This window comes from Vidua chalybeata, chromosome 4, assembly GCF_026979565.1.
Source record: "Vidua chalybeata isolate OUT-0048 chromosome 4, bVidCha1 merged haplotype, whole genome shotgun sequence".
Lineage (NCBI taxonomy): Eukaryota > Metazoa > Chordata > Aves > Passeriformes > Viduidae > Vidua > Vidua chalybeata.
The window spans coordinates 73,079,798-73,084,397 of record NC_071533.1 but is presented as its reverse complement, the minus strand read 5'-3'; the positions used below and the strand labels follow the sequence as shown (position 1 = coordinate 73,084,397).

Here is a 4,600-nt window from a genome sequence, read left to right as displayed (position 1 = left end):
GGACTGCGACACGTTTTGGGGACTGGCAGAGAATGGAGGCAAAAGGTGCCAGAGCGCCCTTTCTATTCCCTTCAGCTCCTGCAGCTGTTGTGATGGTTTCAGGGCACTTACTTCATTCCTAGATCAAAACGTTATGGCATTATTTTCAAAACTACTACCCATGCCCAGTCAGAGTTTCCTACATTCCTGGATACAAATGAGTGGATAGAGAGAGGGTTTCTTTCCAAATGAATTTAGCAATACTTTCCTATTTTTACCAATACCTATAAAAACGAAACATTTGCCAGGATTTAGTAGTATTCTACACACCCCCCTCCCTGTGCATTTTGGGGCAGCTTTGGCTCCCTCGGGGGGATGGCACCCGGCATGACCCCCCTCATTCGCCACCCACCTGCTCCTCCGCCGCAGCGTGCCTCCCTCTCCTAGGGACCTTAGGGTGCCCCAAATGACACCAGAGCCCCGAGTCTTCACCCCTTTTTCCTGGCCCCCAAAGAAGGCACAGAACGAGTCTTAACTGCCCTGGACAGCAGCCCAGCACTTGCTTCCATCCCTTTCCACATGTACATCCCCCCCGAAAGGGACTCTGCCGCAACAAGAAAAGGGGGCAGCCCCCAGAAGGGTCGAAGCTCCTGCCCAGCCTCGCTGTCACGGGTCAGGGGCAGAAAGAGGGAATAGAAGCAGAGAGCACACAGGAAGAAAAGGAAGAATGCTGTGCAGGATGAAATTGAAAAAAAAAAATTTAAAAGACCTCAAACACCAAAAAAAAAAAAAAAAACGAAACCCCAAAAACACCAAATAAATAAAGAACCCAAACAAACAAAAAACCAAACTGGGATGGGCATCACTGTCACAATCTGCTAGGGCAAGTGGGGTTATCATGGTTCGTTTTACCGCTCCCAAAGTGGAAAACGCAAACAGCAGAGGACCATCAGTTTAATCACAACAAATGCACCTTTTATTGAGTGCCCACAACAAATGTGATAGAGGGATTAGAAAGGAGATGTAGGATAGAGAGAGGGAGAGAAAGAGGGGAAGGGGGATATAGCTACCAATGGAGAGACGAAATCCTTGTGGTCCAGCCAATAGATCTGTCATTCATCAGGGAGAATCTCAAAGTCTTGGTTAACTTAGGGGTCTTTTATAGTCCTCTGCAGTGTTGGGGGGAACAGGTAGTGAAGAAACGAGTCTATTGAAAAGCAGGTCCAGACAGTCCATGTTCTAAAGCAGGGCAAGTCAATTTCAGCAGTGAGCGAGACCCATTGTTTTCTTGGTCCAGTGAACACACCTGCAGGCAACACTTGGCAAACATCCTGCTTTCAGTCAGGCCAGCGCCCCTGTGTTAGGATTATAGGGGTCTCAGTCCCAGTCCTTAGAAGGGAGCTTCAATCACCATCTGTCACGGTGGTCATGAGGCAGATGAGGGATCTTCTGTGGGAGATCACCGAAGTTACCCCAGAAAGTTTATTTGGCCAAGAGGTGGGAAAATTCATGGGTTATTGTGATGAGCAGGGATCGTGAAGCAGGTGCAAGCATATAGAGTAAGCAGCTCCTTGCTATGCCGTGCTCGAAGCAGTGTACTGTGGGGACACAGCAAACACACCTGCAAACAAACCCTTGGCAAGCATCCACCTCACCCAGGCCAGAACTCCAATTGGTGTCTTCAGGAAAAAGAGAAAAAGACATGGTGCTAAACACACAGCAAGGACAGAGGGATACAGAGACACAGAGGGAAACAAGGACCCAGAGGGAAAATGACCATGGCACGTGCTGGTGGGGGGGATGACGGGCAAGATGCTTCTTCTCCAGTCACTACACAAGTGCAGCTTCCCTGCAACTTCATGCTCAGTGTCTCTTCCAAGCTCAACAGGTGGAAAAACAGGTACTCCCAGCATCTCCTTCCTTTGGGCACCACAGACCCACTGGGAGAACCTGGGATCCAAGGATGGATCTAAACATGGGAGTCCCACTTGCTACTCTCTCCTCCTTTTCTCTAGCTTAGCCCTGGGCTGGGAAACAAAACGAAACTTGAGCTGTCTTGAGGATGCCCAGGTCTGGGAGAAAGCCCTTCCCACCACCCTCTTGGCCTTTTACCACTCTGAGGAACTGTGGAAATGCACATCCAGACCCGGGATGGACAGCCTGGGATGTTTCGTGCACAACAAACGCCACAGCCCCGAGCACCAGAAGGCTGGAGATGCTCTGGATTGCAATTCACAGCCTCAGTGAATCCCACATGGGAGAGCCAAGTCACTTGTGCACAGAGGAAATACAAGTCACCGTTTTAACAGTTAAAATATCCGTGAAAGTTACTGGCTGCTTACAGCAGTGAGCTTCATACGGCCTCCCACACTTAGGGATTTATCAGAAGAAGCAGTTTCTGGTTCTTTCCTTTTGGAGCCCAGCTCCAAACGGGGAACTTCTCACGACTGCTCCTGAGAGAGGCAAGTGGAACTTCAGGAGCTCAGGAAAGCGACTCCCTCCCCTGAGTCATGTCTCACCTGCCCGAGCACAGTGCTTTCGTACCACCTCTCTCCCTGCTTTCCACGTTCATTTAAATGTGAGAAGCCTGCAAGCTCTGCCTCCAGCCCCAGCCGCATCTTCCCTGCGCCCCAGCACTGCCCCACCTGCTCAGGTGTTGCTCCCCGCTCTGCTGCCCCTCGGCCCGGGGCCGGGGCGGGAGAAAGCGCAGGTTTTCTTTTCTCGGAGAGGCTCCCGGGCGGGCCCAGCCCCGCGACGCCTCCCCGGCTCCGTGCCGGGCACGCCACTGCGCATGCGCTGCCCTCTCCACAACACCACGCATGCGCGCGGGGGTTTCCGTTTCGCCCTTTATTCCCACGTGCAAAGGGCTTCCGCTGGAAAACGCGCGTGCGCGCTCCCCCCGCTGCAGTACTGCTGTTTGCCACCAGGCGTCAGCGGCGAGCCGCTGCCGGCGCCCGCGCGTGCGTGCCTGCGGCTCGGGCCTCGCGCGGGCAGCGCCGAGGCCGGGGGCACTCGGGGGGCAAATGCCAGGTCAAAATCCATCAGTAACGAGGTGCGAGACCTCCGGGTTTCTCTCCAACCATTCGTACATGGAAGTTGTGAAAAACTCCAATCACTTGGTTTTTTAAATTTTTAAAGTTTAATAATAATAAAATGGTTATAAAAATAGTAATACAATTAGAGTAATAAAAAATTAGAGTTAGGACAATTACAGGACAATAAAAAGCAAAGAATTACGGACGTCCAGATGTTTTTGGACACTCAGCTGCCCAAAACATGCCTTGTGAACAAAGGAATAACCCTTAAAAACAATAGCTTGTTGCATTTTCATATATCTCATACATGATGCATAAATTCCTTGCAAATTAAGAATTTCTCTGATTTTTGCCAACTCCTTCCCCTTAATCCTGGTGGTTCCATAAAGACAAAGAGAAGGTAGAAGAATGTTTGTCTTTTCCAATAAGGAGGCTGTAACTCTTTGTCCTGTTGCTGTTATCTCTGTGCGAAGAGTTTCTTGATTATCTTATCCCTTGCTTGAGCTAGTAAAAAAAAATCCTACATCGCAGAGTTTCTATTTTAATATTATGTTGTAACCTAAAACTATATTTAACACACTACTTAAGAGAATCAATACAGCATATCTTTCTAACATTACACATGTAATATTCATTTTAATATTTGCGAAAAGCCAATCATAAAATACGCATTTTTCACAGAAGTCCATGGTTTTCCCACCTCCTTCTGGAAAAATGAAATTATTCCTCAGCTGTGGAGTAGTCCCAGTCCAGTCTGAGCACTTGAGGAATAAACATCTGCTCTCTGTGTGCCAGCAAGAGCTTTTCTAGATGAAAGAACTGAAAAAGGCTTGGCATAGTGCATTTTTTTTTTTTCTGGAATAAGAGCACAGGCAGATGCAGCTTGTCAGCACTCACAGCACTCCCTTCTCCAAACACAATTCTGGACCCCTTTGCAAACTGCCTCTGCCATGTGGTTTTCTCCAGGAGAAATTAAGGAAATTTTCATGGCAGTTTGGAGATTATGTTACCACAAATGAAAGAAAGTAAAGAAGAAATACTCCCTGTAAGAGCCTTTGGGACCTTCTGGGCTGAATTGGGAAGGGGACATTCATTCCCTGCATTGCAAATACACAACAACCTCCAACACACAGCACAGACTGTCAGCTGGGGTCTGACAGCACCCCTCTGACAAACCTCTTTGTCATTCTCCCTTTCAGTGACTTTTGCAATCAAAGTCTGAAGCTGACAAGCCCAAAAGCTCTGTCCAGCTGCCCAGGAACAAAAGGATACTCCCAGGGATGAGGAACATTTCCAGCAAACACTCCCAACACAGCACAGAGGCACCACTGGAGCTCCTGCTCCAGTGCTGGAGCTCTCATGGGGCTGGCAAGGGTTGCCAGGAGGTGGGTTGGTAGTGACAGCAGCAAACTGCCACGGTCTGATGGCACAGCAGGGAGACAAAGGCCAGCAATGCCCACGGGAGGTGCAGGCTTTATTCTGCTCCCTGTGCTGCCACATCCCAGCAGGGGCAGGGATATAAACTCTCATCATGATGCCACAAATGCAGCGTCTATTACCCTGATCCTGTTTAAACTCAGCATCTG

General features: G+C 49.2%; 1 long non-coding RNA gene across 1 annotated transcript; it reads right to left on the bottom strand.

The window, feature by feature from the left end:
• Positions 1-932: 932 nt before the first annotated feature.
• LOC128787070 (uncharacterized) lies at positions 933-2,775 on the bottom strand. Its single transcript, XR_008430557.1, has 2 exons — positions 2,625-2,775; positions 933-2,006 (listed from the first exon to the last, which is right to left on the bottom strand). It is a non-coding gene; the product is annotated as an uncharacterized LOC128787070 (long non-coding RNA).
• Between the last annotated feature and the right edge of the window lie 1,825 nt (positions 2,776-4,600).